This window comes from Copadichromis virginalis, linkage group LG15 (assembly GCF_057382275.1).
Source record: "Copadichromis virginalis isolate Kocher_CV1m ecotype Utaka linkage group LG15, C_Virginalis_male_GT1.1, whole genome shotgun sequence".
In the NCBI taxonomy this organism is placed as follows: Eukaryota; Metazoa; Chordata; class Actinopteri; order Cichliformes; family Cichlidae; genus Copadichromis; species Copadichromis virginalis.
In genome coordinates, this window is record NC_140632.1 from 30713047 (window position 1) to 30734437 (window position 21391).

At 48.0% G+C, this 21391-nt stretch overlaps 1 protein-coding gene across 4 annotated transcripts in view; it reads right to left on the reverse strand.

The window, feature by feature from the left end:
* LOC146692726 (heparan sulfate glucosamine 3-O-sulfotransferase 5) overlaps positions 1-21391 on the reverse strand; it is a 142676-nt gene that overhangs the window by 42956 nt on the left and 78329 nt on the right. The gene's annotated exons all lie outside the window — the stretch shown is intronic.

The window sequence follows — 21391 nt, forward strand, 5'->3', positions numbered from 1 at the left end:
AGGAGTCAGGACGCCGGGTCAGGGGGGAGATATCATCACCCCCACCCGAGATTGGGTACATAGCCCCAAGTGCGATAGGAGAAGGATCGTTGAGTGCGAGAGGAACTGACCTGAAAAATAGGATCATGGCCAAGCTTGAAACCTGGATCCCGCGTAGCCGGTTACCAAGATTACGTGAAGTTCCCTCAGAAGGTCTGCTAGATGATGTTAATGCAGCACTACAGACAATACCTACAACCACGATTACCGACACTAACAAGCTGATCTACAATACGGTAACAGTGATCAGTGAGATGCTTGGCTACAAGTTGAACAGCGACAAGGGGCAGTACCCTCCATGGAGAAGGAGGCTAGAGGGCAAGATCAAAGTAGCACGGAGGGAGGTTAGCCAACTAACGGAGTTGCAGAAAGGTGCGACAAATAAGGTGCCTAAGAAATACAGCAAGCTGTCCATACCTGAGGCCTTGGAAACTGCCAAGCAAAGACTCACAGCCTTGGCCAGCCGCTTGAGGAGGTACACCAGAGAGATAGAAGGCAGGAGAATAAACCAGCTGTTCTCCACAGAACCAGCAAAGGTGTACTCTCAGTGGCAAGGGAACAATAAGAGAACAGCACCACCAAGGCTGGAGACGGAGCAATACTGGAAGAGCATATGGGAGAAGGATGCAACCCATAACGGCAATGCTCAGTGGCTAGAGGATCTGAGGGCTGACCACAGCGACCTCCCTGAACAGGGTCCAGTAACCATCACAGTGGCAGATATCCAAGAAAGGGTCTCCAGTATGAAGAGTTGGACAGCACCAGGGCCCGACATGGTTCACGCCTACTGGCTGAAGAAGCTGACTGCACTCCACGAGCGTCTGGGAGCACAAATGAACCAGCTGCTAGTTAACGAGAGACACCCGGAATGGCTAACTGAAGGCCGGACGGTCCTGATCCCCAAGGACCCCAAGAAGGGACCGGTCCCCTCCAACTACCGACCAATAACCTGCCTCAGTACTACATGGAAGCTCCTGTCAGGCATCATATCGGCTAAGATGAACAGGCACATGGGTCAATACATGAGCGGGACACAGAAAGGAATTGGCAAGAATACCAGAGGCGCAAAACACCAGCTACTGGTAGACAGAACAATCAGCCGAGACTGCAAGACCAGACTGACCAACCTGTGCACTGCCTGGATTGATTACAAGAAGGCCTATGACTCAATGCCCCACAGCTGGATACTGGAATGCCTAGAATTGTACAAGATCAATGGGACCCTAAGAGCCTTCATCAGGAACTCAATGGGGATGTGGCGTACAACACTAGAGGCCAACTCCAAGCCCATAGCACAAGTCACCATCAAGTGCGGGATCTAACAAGGAGATGCTCTGTCCCCACTGCTGTTCTGCATAGGCCTGAACCCCCTCAGTGAGATCATTAACAAGACTGGCTACGGATACCGACTACAGAACGGAGCAGTTGTCAGCCACCTCCTGTACATGGATGACATCAAGCTGTATGCCAAGAGTGAACGAGACATCGATTCACTGATCCACACTACCAGGCTATACAGCAATGACATTGGAATGTCGTTCGGACTGGAGAAGTGTAGTCGGATGGTAACAAAGAGAGGGAAGGTAGTCAGAACTGAGGGGATTGAACTACCAGAAGGCAACATTGCAGACATAGAGGACAGTTACAAGTACTTGGGGATCCCACAGGCGAATGGGAACCATGAAGAGGCCGCTAGAAAAGCTGCAACCACCAAGTACCTGCAGAGGGTCAGGCAAGTCCTGAGGAGTCAGCTGAATGGTAAGAACAAGATCCGGGCCATCAACACGTACGCCCTGCCCGTGATCAGGTACCCTGCTGGGGTAATAGGCTGGCCAAAGGAGGAGATAGAAGCCAATGACATAAAGACAAGAAAGCTCCTTACCATGCATGGAGGGTTTCACCCCGAATCCAGCACCCTGAGGCTGTACGCTAAGCGGAAGGAAGGGGGCCGGGGACTGGTGAGTGTCAGCACCACAGTCCAGGATGAGACAACGAACATCCAAGAATACATTGGGAAGATGGCCCCAACTGACCGAGTGCTCAGTGAATACCTCAGGCAGCAGAAACCCAAGAAAGAGGAGGGCGACGAGGAACCATCATGGAAGGACAGGCCCCTGCACGGTATGTACCACCGGCAGATAGAGGAGGTGGCTGATATCCAGAAATCCTACCAGTGGCTGGACAAAGCTGGACTGAAAGACAGCACAGAGGCACTAATCATGGCAGCACAAGAACAAGCTCTGAGCACAAGATCCATAGAGGCTGGGGTCTATCACACCAGGCAAGACCCCAGGTGCAGGCTGTGTAAAGATGCCCCAGAGACAATCCAGCACATAACAGCAGGGTGCAAGATGCTAGCAGGCAAGGCATACATGGAACGCCATAACCAAGTGGCCGGCATAGTGTACAGGAACATCTGTGCCGAGTATAACCTGGAAGTCCCGAGGTCAAAATGGGAGATGCCCCCAAGGGTGGTGGAGAATGACCGAGCTAAGATCCTGTGGGACTTCCAGATACAGACGGACAAAATGGTGGTGGCTAACCAACCGGACATAGTGGTGGTAGACAAACAGAAGAAGATGGCCGTAGTGATCGATGTAGCGGTTCCGAATGACAGCAATATCAGGAAGAAGGAACACGAGAAGCTGGAGAAATACCAAGGGCTCAGAGAAGAGCTCGAGAGGATGTGGAGGGTGAAGGTAACGGTGGTCCCCGTGGTAATCGGAGCACTAGGTGCGGTGACTCCCAAGCTAGGCGAGTGGCTCCAGCAGATCCCAGGAACAACATCGGAGATCTCTGTCCAGAAGAGCGCAGTCCTGGGAACAGCTAAGATACTGCGCAGGACCCTCAAGCTCCCAGGCCTCTGGTAGAGGACCCGAGCTTGAAGGATAAACCGCCCGCAGGGGCGTGCTGGGTGTTTTTTTTATATACACTGAACAAAAATATAAACGCAACACTTTTGTTTTTGCTCCCATTCCCCATGGGATGGACGTAGAGACCTAAAATTCATTCCAGATACACAATATAACCATCCCTCCCAAACAGTGGTCACAAATCAGTCCAAATGTGTGGTAGTGGGCACATCTGCTATATTGAGATAATCCATCCCACCTCACAGGTGTGCCACATCAGGATGCTGATCTGACATCATGAGTAGTGCACAGGTGTACCTCAGACTGCCCACAACAAAAGGCCACCCTGGAATGTGCAGTTTTGTCTCACAGCAAAATGCCCCAGATGCCACAAGCAATGAGGGAGCGTGCAATTGGCATGCTGACAGCAGGAATGTCAACCAGATCTGTCGCCCGTGCATTGAATGTTCATTTCTCAACCATAAGCCGTCTCCACAGGCGTTTCAGAGAATATGGCAGCACATCCAACCGGCCTCACAACCGCAGACCTCGTGTAACCACACCAGCCCAGGACCTCCACATCCAGCAGGTTCACCTCCAAGATCGTCTGAGACCAGCCACCCAGACAGCTGCTGGAACAATTGGTTTGCACAACCAAACAATTTCTGCACAAACTGTCAGAAACCGTCTCAGGGACGCTCAACTGCATGCCCGTCGTCCTCATTGGGGTCTTGACCTGACTCCAGCTCGTCGCCGTAACAGACTTGTGTGGGCAAATGCTCACATTCGATGGCGTCTGGCACGTTGGGGAGGTGTGCGCTTCACGGATGAATCATGGTTCACATTGTTCAGGGCAGATGGCAGCTGAGAATGTCCCAGTTCTTGCATGGCCAGCATACTCACCGGACATGTCACCCATTGAGCATGTTCGGGATGTGCTTGACCGGCGTATACGACAGCGTGTGCCAGTTCCCACGAATATCCAACAACCTCGCACAGCCATTGAAGTGGAGTGGACCAACATTCCACAGGCCACAATTGACAATCTGATAGACTCCATGCGACGATGTGTTGCACTGCATGAGGCAAATGGTGGTCACACCAGATACTGACCGGTTCTGGGTCCCCAGACCCCCAATAGCGCAAAAAACTGCACATTCCAGGGTGGCCTTTTGTTGTGGGCAGTCTGAGGTACACCTGTGCACTACTCATGATGTCAGATCAGCATCCTGATGTGGCACACCTGTGAGGTGGGATGGATTATCTCAATATAGCAGATGTGCCCACTACCACACATTTGGACTGATTTGTGACCACTGTTTGGGAGGGATGGTTATATTGTGTATCTGGAATGAATTTTAGGTCTCTACATCCATCCCATGGAGAATGGGAGCAAAAACAATAGTGTTGCGTTTATATTTTTGTTCAGTGTATATATATATATATATATATATATATATACCACCCTTGGGGGCATCTCCCATTTTGACCTCGGGACTTCCAGGTTATACTCGGCACAGATGTTCCTGTACACTATGCCAGCCACTTGGTTATGGCGTTCCATGTATGCCTTGCCTGCTAGCATCTTGCACCCTGCTGTTATGTGCTGGATTGTCTCTGGGGCATCTTTACACAGCCTGCACCTGGGGTCTTGCCTGGTGTGATAGAACCCAGCCTCTATGGATCTTGTGCTCAGAGCTTGTTCTTGTGCTGCCATGATTAGTGCCTCTTATATATATATATATATATATATATATATATATATATATATATATATATATATATATATATATATATATGTATATATATATATATGTATATATATATATATATATACATATATATATATATATATATATGTATATATATATATATATGTATATATATATATATATATATATATGTATATATATATGTATATATAATAAAGGCCCCAAACTGAACCTTGAGGGAAACCACAAGTAAGGGAGGTAGAGGATGACCTAAAATCGGAGACTGCCACAGAAAAGGATCGGTGATGTAGATATGAGGAGAACCACTCCAAGGCAGTTCCAGATACACCAACCCAATTTTTCAGCCTTTCAATGAGGATGTGGTGGTCAACTGTGTCGAAAGCTGATGTGAGGTCCAACATGAGTAGAACAGAGCATTTTCCTGCATCATTATTCATCAAGATATCACTAGAGACCCTAAGAAGAGCTGTCTCTGTGGAGTGAAATCGACGAAAACCGGACTGAAACTTATCGTAAATGCCATGTTTATCTGCCATAAGTTGCTTAGCCACAACCTTTTCTAGAAGCTTAGCAATTAACGGTAATTTAGAGATACGTCTGTAGCTGCTCCAAAGAGAGGGGTCTAGCTGAGGTTTTTTTAAAAGTGGGAGAATAGCAACATTTTTAAAATAAACTGGAAGTATACCAGATGCCAGTGAAGAGTTGATTAAAATGAGCACACATAGGCCAATAGATTGGAGTCATTTTTGAATAATGATGCAGGTACAATGTTAAATGAATAGGAGGATGCTTTCACTGAATTCACAAGTTTTACCAGCTCAGGTAGTGAAACAGGAGAGAAAGTATCCAAGATAATGGGCCGAGATGGGGTAGAGATCGAAATAACAGGTGCTGAATGTGAAAAATTCATTCTCACGTTATGAATTTTTGCAAGCAGAAAAGAAAGAAAATTTTCACAGTCCTCGTTAGAAAAAATAGGGGCCGCAGGTACAGTAGGAGTAACAATGCCACTAATGGTGTTGAATAGCACCTTAGGATTGCCTCTGCTCTTTGTAACCAAGTGTGAGAAATGGGCAGCCCTCGTATCTCTGATCGCATTATTAAAAGAAGCTAAAAGGTCCTTAAGATAGAGGAGGTGCACATTTAGATGAGTCCACCTGCGCAACACTCCTCGACTTAACAGGACAAATTTCATCTAAAATAGAAAGGCAGTAATCATTAAAAAGACTGGTTGAGAAATCAACACCATTTTGAGGAGATAGCTGTAAGTTAAAAGCATCCACAAATTTCTCCACTGTGGAGGAGTTTAAGATGCGAGAGCTAACCATCTGTCTAACGGGGGACAAAGGCTCATTAAAAGACAAATTAAAAACAATAACATAGTGATCAGAAATAAAAATGTCCTAAGAGCAAATAAAATCAATATTTAAACCCAAAGTAAAAACAAGGTCCAGTGTGTGACCTTTGCTGTGTGTAGGACTGGACACATGCTGAGCAAAATGAAAATAATCCATAATGTTCATAAAGTCTCTGGCGAATGGGTTATAGTAATCATCAACGTGTATGTTAAAGTCCCCAACTATAAGCACCCTAGACAGCTTCATAGTAGCGGATAAGAGGTCACTGAGCTCCGATAAAAATAACCTGTTATATTCAGGTGGACGATACACCACAGCACAGTAGAAAGGATCCTTGTTACCAATTTTAAGCAGCTGCAGCTCAAATGAACGAAAAAGTCCAGTTTTCACGGAGTGGCAGGAGAAACGGTCCTGGAAAGCCACGAGGCTGGGTAATAAAAGTATAGCCATCTGTGCAGAGTTCAATAAGTGACGAGTAGTCTACATCCCGCTGCCAGGTCTCAGTCAGGAATAAAAAATCCAGTTTTTTAGATAATATAAAATCATTCAACAAGAATGATTTATTAGACAGAGATCGAGCGTTAAAAAGCGCCATATTCAGTGAGCTAGAAGCCTCATTATTTGCAGAGGCTCGAGTTAAGGGACGTCAGGGCATCGATCACTAGACATCCCTGCGCTTAGCTACCTTGCTAGTAATCAAAATGTGATGGCCACAGCGACACGTGAGTTTATACTCCCAATATTTAGCCACCATCTTTGATCCTCACTAAATAAACTACCTTTGTGGGTGGCAGAACCTGGATATCTGTCATTGCTGATCAACAGTGGTATTTGATCAATGGGATTTGATCAGTGGTCATGACAGTTTGCATATTAATGATCAAGGAACTGACCTCACAGCCCATTGTTCATTCAGTGAGCTGGTTTCAGTCATTGTGCAAATCTACTATTTATAAGATTGGGGAAACCTGCAGTCAGTTGAGACTGAAGAAATCACTTGGATGAGTGACGAAACCCTTTTGGAGTTCCTGCTATTTAAATATCACTAAAGTTACTGTCACCATACAAGCTCACCCAGTCACACATAGTCAGAGCATTTTTATCTAACACTCACACACGACATCGTATGCATCGCAGGAAACTTGGGGTTCAGAATCTTGCCCGAAGGTTAGGATTGGATGGTTGGTAGATTCTACAACCTAAGCCACAGCCACTGAAAAACACCCCAGCACCATCCGCACTAAAAAAAATCTTGTGATGACATTCATACCTGGACTAGCAAAGGCCTCAGGGGATCGAGTAGTGACAATAAGGTGGGAGGACAAGGTGAAAGCTGAGTAATGTGTAAGTGATGAGAGTCTGAGTCATGACAACACTGCAGGGACTGCTGAGATATCTCCCTGCTGAATGACCAGCTTGTGCCATTCACCTTCTTGGCAATCAACTCAGTCTCTGATTGGTTTATCTTGAGTTGAAATGCAGCAACCTTGGGGGCATCCTAACCGTGCAGTTTCAGTCAGGCATCAGCAGTGAATGCTTTATGTGTATGCCCTTCGACAAACCGGGTCTGACAGCCTGCGTGAACATCCTGGGGATTGTTGAAGATGAGGTGAGGGAGGGAAGGTGGGGGAAGCAGAGGTAGCTGTAGGTGTAGGGGCAGCCCTGCAGTGAAGCTGACATGTGCAAAGAGCTAATTGGCCATGCAGCACTTATGCAAAAGCCTTTTAACTGTTTCCAGCCATCAAGCACCCTCTGATTTACTCTGACAGACCCTCTGCTCCACTTTGCATAAAGACGCGTAGGTGTTTAAAATTTCATCTGTCTCTCTCAGCAGAGGCCTATCATCACTGTCCAGGATTATTTCTCCATCAGGCTGTCAGCAAGAAGCACAGCTCAGCAGGACATTAACCCTTTCAGCTCATCCACTCAGTTCATCCATCACATTTCTTTGTTTTACACAAGAACATAATCAAAAAATTTTGCAGCTGTTATGAATCATCTTAACATTGGCACAATCTAAATATGCTGATCAGAAGGAGTATATTGGTCCCCAGTGAACTCATCATCACCCACCTGTCTCCCCAGTTGATTGCTTGGCACAGTGCTCCGTTCACAGGGCATCAATAAATTATCTGACAAAGGAGAACTTGAGATATAATATATATCAGGCTCTTAAAGCCAGGATGTCTCCAATACAGAATATCCTTCAGTTTCGGGTGGTCTTTTATAGAGATCTCATCACTAACAGCACCATACTTTTGTACTATTCTTAGTTAGCGTATTGTCTGTCTTGTCTTAATGTTGGTTTAAAATGGAGCACTGTAACAAAAAATAATTTCCCCCAGGGATCAATAAAGTATTCTGATTCTGATACTTAAGTTAATTGTTATTAATTTAGCAACACTGCTAAAGAAAGGTCAGAACAGGAAAGAACTCATGTACAGATATTACTGTTTATAAGAAATAACAAAGACTCAATGTCATGACTAAAGGCTTTTAAAGCAGTGGGCTTCATCCTGCAGTTTGTTGTGTCAAAAACCGCTTTCAGGCTCTTGTCGTTGTCTGCTGCCTCAATACAACCTGCCAGGAGAAAGTTCCAAAATCAGTGCTGGGTAACAAGACTGTGGTTTACATCCAATCTGAACATTTTCTTTTATTTGGTAAATTGTATATAGCACTTTTCTACTCTCCCAGAGCACTTTATACAACAACATGCTCACCAGCTAACATTCACACTCAGATGCATCGCAGAGCAACTTAGGGTTAATATCTTGGTATGCAGACAGGGATCGAACCACCAACCTTCCAAATAGTAGATGATGCTCTACCTTCTGAACTACAGCCACCTCTTTATGTCCACTTGTTTCATTAATGTTTTTCTTTTGCTTTTACTCGACTTGTTTTGTTGTAGGTTAAAATTGTGGTTTGTATGTATGGATTGATTAATTTTTTTGGCATTTTTTATTTTATTTTTCTAAATATATTCTTAGATTGGGCATCTGACAAGGATGCCTCCGGGGCGCCCCCTGGGTGAGGTGTTCCGGGCATGCCTCACCGGGACGAGGTCCCAGCGCAGACCCAGGACATGCTGGAGAGATTGCCAACAGTACGGCGTGTTTTTAAGTTCCGACTCATGGGAATCCCCCGGCAGCCTACATCTCTCGGCTGGCCTGGGAACGCCTCGGTGTTCCCCCGGATAAGCTAGAAGAGGTGGCTGGAGAGGGAAGTCTGGGCTTCTCTGCTTAGGCTGCTGCCCCCGCGACCTGGCCCCGGATAAAGCGGAAGAAGATGGATGGATGGAAATATATTTTGCAGTATCTCCTTCCCCAGGAATGAGAATTGACTGCCTTACATCGCCCTTACCTTGTAATCGGAAAGTTGCCAGTTCGAGCCCCGGCTTAGACAGTCTCGGTCGTTGTGTCCTTGGGCAAGACACTTCACCCGTTGCCTACTGGTGGTGGTCAGAGGGCCCGGTGGCGCCAGTGTCCGGCAGCTTCGCCTCTGTCAGTGCGCCCCAGGGTGGCTGTGGCTACAATGTAGCTTGCCATCACCAGTGTGTGAATGTGTGCGTGAATGAGTGGATGACTGGATATGTAAAGCGCTTTGGGGTCCTTAGGGACTAGTAAAGCGCTATATAAATACAGGCCATTTACCATTTACACACATAGTTAACCCAATGCAGTTCATTCTGGGCCAGGAAAAACCTTGATCTATAACAGTAGATGACGATTAGTTAGAAAATTTCCCAAAGTGAGGACACCTATAACAGTTTAAAGGCCCGCATGTATAAAAACACGTTTTGCATAATTTTGTTCAGCTAACATAGAGTAATTAAAATGCATAAATAGGATATTGTTAGTTGTTTGTTAATAGTACCGTTTTGACAATTAATTACATTGGGTGAAGATGAGCTGGTCTGTTACTCTAAAATCAAAGGAAACCTAACTATGCATAGTTATAAGTGGATTGTCAGATTTTCCCTGTTTTTACACAGATGAGACAAAAATGCTGATTACGTCAGTGCAACTCATAGATAGCTGTCATGTTCATATTTAGAAACATTTGCGCTGTTGTTCATGTCACTACTTAGATAAACATGTTTCCATGTTGAAGTGACTCTGTCCCTATCACACTCTGCCAAGTCGCATCATCATCGTCTAACATTAGTCATGCATTGTTTGGTTGCTGGGATTTTTCCTGGGTCAATCCACCTGTGTAAACTGGTTTGCCACATAATGAGTCGGTTTCACCATTTCTATACCTTTGTATTTTCACTAATTCATAATTATCCACAGTTACTGTTCCCTTCTTGATCTGAGGGCTACATTTGAAGCCCCGTAGCTGAACAATAGTTCAGTCAGGATAACTACAGTGAACAAAAAGACATTTATTTGTTACTGCAGTAACTTATAATGGAAGGGTGGCTCTCTTCTCTGTGAGAGGGTACACTATCTTACTACTCTCATCTACATACATGAAATTCATTAGTTAAAACAGTAGAAATGATACAAGGGGGGGGGGTTGGAATTGTAAATGAACTTGGTTATCCTGGGCTCACTTTGGACTCTACATTTAAAAGCCACAATAAAAAGTTGCTGTAAAATTTCACTCACAGAATTTTAAATTATATAAAAGGACATTTTAATGTTTTGGGTTATGTGGACTTTGATGCTTATCTCCTGCATTTCGTCCTATCCTCTTTGCTAAATTTCACACAGAAAGATCTTTATATTCTTTGCTGTTGGCAAACTGGCTCTTAAATTCCCATATGGGGTGGAGCACATTTGGATACAGATGTTTAAAGGCAAACTTTGTGCAAAGACCCAAGGTGTGTACTTTTTGTGGCTGCTCTGCCAGTATGCACTCTGCATCAGTGAGTACAAAATTGGTACTTGAGTGGATCACTAGTCATAAATTCACCACAAATGTGTGAGGAAATAAGGTCCAAATTGCCAAGGAATAGAAACAGTTTTGTGTTGGCTAGAAGAGGCAGTTCGTCTGCCCATAAAGCTCTTGAAAATTTGCCTGACTCTAGAAGTGCACTTGATGTCTAAAATGGTTTAAGTAGGAGGTGAAATGCAAGGGTACACAAAAAAGAGAGGTTTTTTTTTCAAAGACTGCAGGATTCTGTTTTCACACTGTGAAAGAAAGCAGCAATGAGCTGCCCATCATCTGCTCAGGGAGCCAGTCAACTGTTGCCAGGCAGGGGAGGGAGCTCTGCTTGGTTAGGCAGATTCCTCTTCACATGTCCATTTAACTGTGTCTCCCTGCAAAGTTTCATCCTAGCATCAGTGAACTGTGAACTGACATGGCCCAGCAGACAGCATTGAGAAGGAGAGCAACCACTGTAGCACAATATTCTTCATTCTAGGCATCACTTTATTCATTCTAAACATTGTGGGAATTAATATCTTTCATAACAATCTTAAACAAATGACAAGCTTTAATCTCTTAACATCTATCAAGTGGTTGGCAACCACTGACTGACATCTGTAACTTGAGAGTTTTACATATCTGGACACCCAAATGGAATCGTAAAGCAAAAGAATTGTCCAAAGGACTTATGCAAAATTTGACTTGAAAGGTAAAAACTTCCAATTTTTGAAATTATGCTTATTAGCTACATCCACTTCTGAGTGGTTTAGACCTTTATGCAGAATTTCCATTTATTATTTATTTATTGTTATCCACAAATAGAAATCTTAGGAGAACTGTAAAGCCAAAATAGATCTTCGACTGTTGATATGAGGGGCAGCAACCTCTAGTTTCTGGAACTATGATTGCTTAGCATATGGCTGAAATGCAATGTACCCTTAAAACACTACCTTACCCCTAAGTGGTCTGCCTACGGCTTGTTAAATGTTAAGAGGTCAGAAGAAAAGGTGGTGAGATAGTGTGAGACAGTGTGACTTTCACGAGTCATATTTGCCAGAATCTGAAACTAACTATCCATCATCCCAGTCTCATAGTCCTTCAATCAAATCTGACTGAGGATGGGAAGTAATGCCAGAGTTTCCAGCGCAAGCCACATTACAAAGATGGCTTAAGGGAGGCACTCTTGAGTGTTTCAAGGCTGAAAAGGAGCACTTAACTTGTTTTGCACTGCCCCTGCCTTATTTCATGTTTGTGATGTTTCTTGCCAGATTTCATGGAATTGTGGAACTACAAGTTAAAGTAACTTAATATCTGTCAGGGTCTTTTTGTTTGGTGTTGCCTACACTAAAATACGTAGGAATGCCTCTAGTGACCACTCATGATCAGAATTACAGCTTAACAATGTCCACAGCTGGACTGTTAGAGAGGAGTCCAAGTGATGATACAACAGACAGCTAATGTGTAGCTTAAAAAAGGAAGTTTTCAAAGGACTCTTTGCAGTTCTGTGGAAAACTAAGTACACCCTTCATTAGGATTGAAGAGGATAAATAACAGCCAGATGCTGCTAATCAAACACACTTGACTAATTGATTCACCTCTATAAAAACATACGTTTTGGGTATTTAGTTATGTTTTAACACAAAGTCACAATTTTCCTGGGAGAAGATTTCCCAGCAAAGTCACTTCAATGCTCAGAGCATGTAAAAAACTCAAGACCTACATCTCAGGCTACAGCATATTTAGTAAAAGACTGAACAAATATGGCTTGTTTGGATTATTTGCCAAAACCCCCTCTTCTGACTACAAGAAACATGGCAGCACAGCTTAAACTTGCTAAAGAACTACAAATTCTAGAAGAATGTTCTTGGGTGGGCGATATAGCCTAAAAATTATATCATGATTTAACTTTTGCCACTTGCAGATTTATAAGTATAAATACACGAAGGGCATTTACCATCCTTCTTTTTCAATGAGCCATTTTCATTGATGACACACTTCCTAATCTGAAGTGTGAATCTACTGAAACAAGGTGTCTGCAGTGAGTGAGGGGACAGTGGAGTGTGAGATTGACAGACAGCTTGGTATAGCGCCTGCAGTGATGTGTGTGCTGCTGTTGTAGTGAGGAGAGAGCTAAGCATTAAAGTGAAGCTGTTGATTTGCTGGTTGATCTACTTTCCTACCCTCACCTATGGTCAGGAGCTCTAGGTAGTGACCAAAAGAACAAGGCCATGAATACAAGGGGTGGCAATTAGTTTTCATAGAAAGTTTGAAGGGTCCTCCCTTAGAGATATGGTGAGAAGCCTGGTCATTTGACAGCAAATTAAAGTAGAGCCACTGCTCCTCCACCTCGAAAGACACTAGTTGGCGTGGTTCGGGAAGTTGGTGGATGCCTCCTCCGTGATGTATTCCAGGCATATCAGACCAGGAGGAGGCCCTGAACAGACCTGGGACTCACTGGAGAGATTACATCTCTTTTGGCTGGCTTAAGAATGCTTCAGTGTCTCCCAGATGAGCTGGAAGATGTGGCCAGGGCGAAGGAATTCTGGACTTCTCTACTGAGATTGCTGCCCCCATGATTGGATGACTCAATGGATGGATTGATGAATGGTATGAAACAACTCCCTAGCATTTTAGCTTAACCACAAATAAAATACCATAACTTTGGGACGTTTCAGAAGCCTGCACAATGTTGTCACATAATGATCTTCAAGAGGTGAGGTGAGTATGGCAGCCTCGTCGCGAGCTCCCCCAAGCAACAGCTTTTTTCTGTGTTTAATTTTACTTTTCCTTCATTTTTTCACGAGTAGCACAAGTCCCTTTGTGTACGATCGACAAACCTTACTGGACATAAAAGACGGTCTTTCTTATAACTTTCCGGAGTTCAAGTTTTGCAACACGGACGCTCCGTTTGCAGACCCCCCATTCATCTCACCTGAGACGCCTTTATTCTCTGGCCCTGGAGGCCTCAAACGCCGACGCAGAGGGAGAAGATCTGGCGTTCTGGTTCGACTGAGATGGCGCACTAACAGACCACCGTTACCCAGTTTATTACTGGCTAATGTGCAGTCTCTGGAGAACAAGCTGTGCGAGCTTCGGGCACGGATCTCATTCCAGCGAGAGATGCGGGACTGCTGCGTGATCTGCCTCACAGAAACCTGGCTATCGGATAAGGTACCGGACTCCGCAATACAACTACCGGGGTTCTCTGTGCACCGCGCGGACAGGTCACAGGATCTTACTGGGAAAAGCAGAGGCGGTGGTGTATGTTTCATGATCAACAACAGCTGGTGTGATTATGCGAACGTGCACCCGGTCAAATCCTTCTGCTCACCGGACCTGGAGTACCTGATGATTAAGTGCCGGCCATTCTGGCTACCGAGGGAATTTACAGCAGTGATTATTACAGCTGTTTACATTCCCCCACAAGCCGACACTGACCGAGCACTCAGGGAACTGTACAGCGCGATGAGCAGTGAGGAAACCGCACACCCAGAGGCAGCGTTTATCACGACCGGGGACTTCAATAAGGGAAAACTGAAGAAAGTCTCACCAAAACTCCACCAACACATCCATTTCAACACTCGTGGAGACCGGCTACTTGACCACTGCTACACCTCTTTCCGGGATGCGTACAAAGCCCTCCCCCACGCCCCATTCGGCCAATCAGATCACCACTCCATCCTGATCCTGCCCGCCTACAGGCAGAAGCTGAAACAGGAAGCTCCAACTCAGAGGGCGGTGCACCGTTGGACCGACCAATCGGAGTCTGCGCTGCGGGACTGTTTTGATCACGCGGACTGGGAAATTGTCATGGTCCTGCGGCCATGACTCAGTGACTTTGTGTTTATGTTCTTTATTGTTATTACTTTCATTATTATTCTTGGGCTGTTTTGGGATGGTTTGTGTTTGGGATTTTAGACACTGGGTTCTGGGTTTGTGCTCCCTCTATTGGTCCCTGGTGTTAGTGTTCCCCTGTCTCGTCAGGTTAATCAGGTCCAGCTGTTTCCCCCACCTGTGTGTGATTTCCCAGTGTCTCTTTGTGTACTTATAGTGTGTGTTTTCCTCTGCTCCTCGTCGCGTCGTCTGTATTCATACCTTGTGAAATCCCCTGCGTGCTCTCCCTGCTGCTCTCCCTTCATGTTCAGGTTTGCCACTCCTCTGTGTAGTTTATCCCAGTTTAGTTCGTCCTTAGTTCTGTTTGCCATCTCCACTTTATGTCTGGTATTGTTAAGAAATCACCCTTCACATCTGAATAAGTGCTGCATTTGAGTCCTCCTTCCACTCTTCACACGGCCGCTGCCCCGAACCGTGACAGTACGACGCGACCACAAGATGGACCCAGCAGCGCTTAATCCGTCCAGGGAGCTACGGGAGAGGCTCATCGATGCCACACAGGAGCTGATCGACCTGTGGCTGGAAAGCCCGGGTGGCACGTCCCAGCGCGCTATAGAGAGGCGGCTACAGCGTCTGGTGACCGGTCTCCCATGGCTTCTGGACTCGCTCTGTTCGTGGGAGCAGGAGTTTCTCCTTTTGGACCTTGGACTTCACCCCGCGTCTGCATTTCCTTTCGAGCAGCCCGAGGCGGTGAGTGAGCGGGATGCATGGGCTTCCCCAGATTCCGGGACTTTGTTTTCTGGGGCTATTCAGAGCGGGATGGGAGACTGTACGGGTCGCTTACCTACCTTCGTGGTAATGGATCCTTCCCAAGTGGGCGTGTACAAACCCTCTGGAAAACTGACAGACTGTGTCTCTGCCGCTCCTTCTGAGCCAGGACTTTTTCGCCATTCTCCGGCTCAGTTCTGTGTCCAGCCACAAGCTTCCCGGTCTGTAGCTCAACCGTTAGCCTCCCTACGGACACAATTACCTGTTCCGCCGCCGCTCCAGTTAGCCACTCAGTCACCACCACCGCTAGCATCGCTTCAACCCATAGTTCAGTTAATGGCTGAGTCACAATATTCACACTGTTTTTCCACCGCTGTTTCTAAGCAGGGAGACGAACTGGTTTACAACGGACCTGTTCCTCAAAAGCTGGCAACATTACAGACTGTTGCTCACTCCGGGGCTTCCCCAGAGGCTGGGTTACTGCCCTCAGCTTACTCTGGACCCCTGGAGGCCAAGATGCCAGCTGTGAACTGCACCGGGCTGTCACTGCCTGAGCAGGGTCAGTGCTCTGCGCAGCTGCAGCCCATCGTACGTGCGCCAGAGGCCCACGTGCCTCCTAGTTTTGTTTCATGTGTGCCAGAGGCCCACGTGCCTCCTAGTTTTGTTTCATGTGTGCCAGAGGCCCACGTGCCTCCTAGCTTTGTTTCATGTGTGCCAGAGGCCCACGTGCCTACTGGTTTTGTTTCATGTGTGCCGGAGGCCCCGGTGCCCGCTGGTTCTGCGGCTGTTTTCGCTGGGGGGCCCGAGGAGCCCATCCAGCCTCCTGCTTCGCCTGCTGGGGGGCCCGGGGAGCCCGTCCAGCCTCCTGCTTCGCCTGCTGGGGGGCCCGAGGAGCCCGTCCAGCCTCCTGCTTCGCCTGCTGGGGGGGCCGAGGAGCCCGTCCGGCCTCCTGCTTCGCTAGCTGGGGGGCCCGAGGAGCCCGTCCGGCCTCATGCCACACCGGCTGCCACGTCGGCTGGGGGGCCCGAGGAGCCCGTCCGGCCTCATGCCACACCGGCTGCCACGTCGGCTGGGGGGCCCGAGGAGCCCGTCCGGCCTCATGCCACACCGACTGCCACGTCGGCTGGGGGGCCCGAGGAGCCCGTCCGGCCTCATGCCACACCGGCTGCCACGTCGGCTGGGGGGCCCGAGGAGCCCGTCCGGCCTCCTGTGGCTGCTTCTCCACCTGTGGCTGCTTCTCCACCTGTGGCTGCTTCTCCACCCGTGGCTGCAGCGCCGCCTCCTGCAGTACCACCACCTGCAGCGCTACCACCTGCTACTACCACGCCTCAGCCTGAGGACTCATCCTCGCCTGGCCCGGTTTCGTCCACCCCTGGCCCGGTTTCGTCCACGCCTGGTCCGGTTTCATCCACGCCTGGTCCGGCTTCATCCTCAGCTTCATCCTCGCCTGGCCCGGTTTCATCCTCGCCTGGCCCGGCTTCATCCACGCCTGGCCCGGCTTCAGCCTCGCCTGGCCCAGCTTCAGCCTCGCCTGGCCCAGCTTCAGCTTCATCCTCGCCTGGTCCAGCTTCATCCTCACCCGGTGCAGCTTCATCCTCGTCTGGTCCAGCCTTCGTGTCTGCATCTTCGTCTGGTCCAGCCTTCGTGTCTGCATCCTTGTCTGGTCCAGCCTTCGTGTCTGCATCTTCGTCTGGTCCAGCCTTCGTGTCCGCATCGTCGTCTGGTACAGCCTTCGTGTCCGCATCGTCGCCTGCAGCAGCGTCTTCAGCATCTTCGCCTGCTGCGGCCCCGGCTTCCGTGCCTTCAGCCTCGCCTGGCCCAGCCTCGTTTGGGTCTGGAGCTAAACGGCCGTTTTCTAGACCGCTGGCTAGGCTACTGGCCGGGCGCCGTCGCCTGACTGGCCGCCGTTGCCTTCCGCACGGCCGGCCCCCGGACCCTCTTCGCCTGAGTGGCCGCCGTTGCCTTCCGCACGGCCGGCCCCCGGACCCTCTTCGCCTGAGTGGCCGCCGTTGCCTTCCGCACAGCCGGCCCCCGGACCCTCTTCGCCTGAGTGGCCACCGTTGCCTTCCGCACGGCCGGCCTCCTGAACCTTTTGTGCGCCTCTACGGCCTTCTTCGTGGCCGGCCGCCTGAACTGTGCTTCGGACTCTGCTCCCCTGTGAGTTTTGTGAACGTTTGTTTGGGACTCTGGGGCCTTCGTTTTGGTCATGGCCCGGTCCCTCCGTCCTGGGCCCCCTGCCACCCGCCCGGGTCTGGTGGTGTGTTTCTGTGGCTGTCAGGGGCCAGCCCTTGAGGGGGGGGGGGGGGTACTGTCATGGTCCTGCGGCCATGACTCAGTGACTTTGTGTTTATGTTCTTTATTGTTATTACTTTCATTATTATTCTTGGGCTGTTTTGGGATGGTTTGTGTTTGGGATTTTAGACACTGGGTTCTGGGTTTGTGCTCCCTCTATTGGTCCCTGGTGTTAGTGTTCCCCTGTCTCGTCAGGTTAATCAGGTCCAGCTGTTTCCCCCACCTGTGTGTGATTTCCCAGTGTCTCTTTGTGTACTTATAGTGTGTGTTTTCCTCTGCTCCTCGTCGCGTCGTCTGTATTCATACCTTGTGAAATCCCCTGCGTGCTCTCCCTGCTGCTCTCCCTTCATGTTCAGGTTTGCCACTCCTCTGTGTAGTTTATCCCAGTTTAGTTCGTCCTTAGTTCTGTTTGCCATCTCCACTTTATGTCTGGTATTGTTAAGAAATCACCCTTCACATCTGAATAAGTGCTGCATTTGAGTCCTCCTTCCACTCTTCACACGGCCGCTGCCCCGAACCGTGACAGAAATGTTTCACGTGGCTGCTAGGGACATTGATGAGTACACAGACTCAGTCTGCGGATTTATCAGGAAATGCATGGAAGATGTCGTCCCATCCAGAACAGTTAAATCCTTCCCAAATCAAAAACCCTGGATTAACGGAGATGTTCGCGCGGCACTGGCGGCACAGAGCACTGCCTTTGCCTCCGCGAACACATCGGACTACAAACACGCACATTACCAACTCCGGAAGACGATCAAAGCAGCCAAACGTGAGTACAGGGACAGGGTGGAGCAACAGTTTGACAACCCTTGGAGTATGTGGCAGGGACTAAACACGATCACAGACTTTAGAGGGAAAACCAACACACCGCAGACCACGGCCTCTCTGTGTGAGGATATAAACGTATTCTACGCTAGATTCGACACAGCGAACACCATGAGACCGGACAGTGTGCGCACCGCGGTTGACGTCAGTGCGCACACTGTGTCTGAGGAGGATGTGCGGAACTGCTTCAGGACGGTGAACGCGCGCAAAGCTACTGGTCCGGACGGGATTCCCGGCCGCGTCCTCAAGTCATGCGCGGCTCAGCTGGCTGGAGTGTTCACGCACATCTTCAACCTTTCCCTCTCTCTGTCTGTAGTCCCAGCCTGCTTCAAAATGGCCACCGTCGTCCCTGTACCCAAATCCTCCACCATCTCCTCACTGAACGACTGGCGACCTGTAGCCCTGACCCCCATCGTAAGCAAATGCTTCGAGAAGCTGGTCAGGGACTTCATCTGCTCTGCACTACCCGACTCACTGGACCCTCTACAGTTCGCATACCGCCACAACAGGTCCACTGATGATGCCATAGCCCTGACACTACATACTGCCCTGTCACATCTGGAGAAGAGAGACACGTATGTGAGAATGCTGTTGGTAGATTACAGCTCAGCATTCAATACCATCATTCCCTCGAAGCTGGACAGGAAACTGCAGGATCTAGGACTGAGCAGCTCCCTCTGCAGCTGGATCCTTAGCTTCCTGTCTGACAGACGCCAAGTGGTCAGACTGGGCAGCATCACCTCATCCCCCATCACACTGAACACTGGTGCTCCACAGGGGTGTGTACTGAGCCCTCTCCTATACTCACTCTACACCTACGACTGCACGGCCACTAACAACTCCAACATCATTGTGAAGTTTGCGGACGACACTACAGTGGTGGGTCTTATCACCAATGGTGATGAGACGGCCTACAAGGAGGAGGTCAGCGCCCTGACCCACTGGTGTCAAGACAACCATCTCACCCTCAACGTCGCAAAGACAAAGGAGTTGATAGTGGACTTCCGGAGGTGCAGAGAAGTACACACCCCCATCACCATCAACGGCGCTGCTGTGGAGAGAGTGAGCAGCTTCCGGTTCCTTGGTGTACATTTGGCTGAGGATCTTACGTGGTCAGTACACACAAACAAAACAGTGAAGAAGGCGCAGCAGCGCCTCTTCTTTCTCAGGAGACTGAAAAGATTTGGCATGAGCCCCCGCATCCTCAGGACCTTCTATCACTGTGCCATTGAGAGCATCCTCACTGGATGCATCACCACCTGGTATGGCAACAGCACCGCCTACAACTGCAAAGCTCTCCAGAGAGTAGTGCGGTGTTCTGAACGGATAATTGGAGGTGAGCTTCCCTCCCTCCAGGACATCTACAGGAAGCGCTGCCTGAGGAAAGCGGGGAGGATCATCAAGGACTCCAGTCACCCCAGCCATAAACTGTTCAGACTACTTCCCTCAGGAAGGAGGTTCTGCAGCATCCGGTCCCGTACCAGCAGACTGAGAGACAGCTTTTTCCATCAGGCCATCAGACTGCTGAACACGTCATAGACACCTCAGCTTCACTACTGGAACTTCAACATTATGCACTCCATACTGTACAGTAATGCCACTGTTTTGCACATGTCTCAACTCGGTATATTTTTATATATTTTATTTATTGTTTACTCTATTTAATTTGTAAAATATGTGTACACACACACACACACGTAGAAAAATATTTAGTATACACATCCAGAAATGCATATACTATTATATATTGTACATATATTTATTAGTTTCAGATGTAGCCATTCTTGTATTTTGCTTGTTTACGTTATTGTATTTTTGCACAACTCTGTTGCTTGTGAAGCTCGCACACAAGAATTTCACTCACATGTACTGTACCAATGTACCTGCACATGTGATGTGACAATAAAAGTGATTTGATTTGATTTGATTTGATTTGAAACTGTAAAATATTTTCTAGCTGGGATCTTGTATCTGGTTAAAGCCCTTGCTTCCAACATTGCAACAGCATCAGTCATTTTTATCCACCATTTGCTCTGTCTGGAGTGTAGGTAGCAAGTACAGCTTGTGAGTGGTCCAACGATGCTCAGTGAAGTCATTTGTTTACATGTGGGTTGCTTATCACCAGCTGTATCTACTTATTCATAGCCTGGTTGTACACACCCACCCCAACCCAAAGAGCTGCGCGAAGGGACAGAGCAGCGGACCTGCAAGGAGGACCCCAAAAATGCATCACACGGGCCAGGACAATGCATGGGAGGCAAAGCAAGGAAAAGGGAAAAGAAGGGAAGGGAGCCACAGAGCCAAGTCAGAAAGAACCAGCAGTTCCCCCCTCACCCCGGTCCCATCAGCCTATATATCTAGTGCAACTCCCGCCCCACCCGGAGCCAAGAGATAACACAGGAGAGAGCCCCCGATGACCACCGAGGTACCCACATAGTCATAGGGACCTCTCTTAATTATGATTCCTTATGAAAAAGGATTAATCAAGATGACAATAAAGCGAAGAATCTATCTAAAAATCTGCTGCCTTTTTTTTTATCTTCAAAGGATGATACCACAGCTGATAATGCACCCATTTAAAAAGCTGTGGTGGAGGTGACATGGTATCACAGACCTTGACAAATTTCCACTGGGTTAAGCTCTATACACTGTCTCTTTATTTGGTCCAAATAACCTTTGCGCTCTGCAAAGCATCCTCATTGTCCTTCAGTAAACAAGCCATAAGATTATAATGCAAGGGCTGGAGGAGAATCCATTAAAAGTCTCTTGATCCCCCACAGCCAGACACATTCAATTCAAGAGAGGCCTGGAG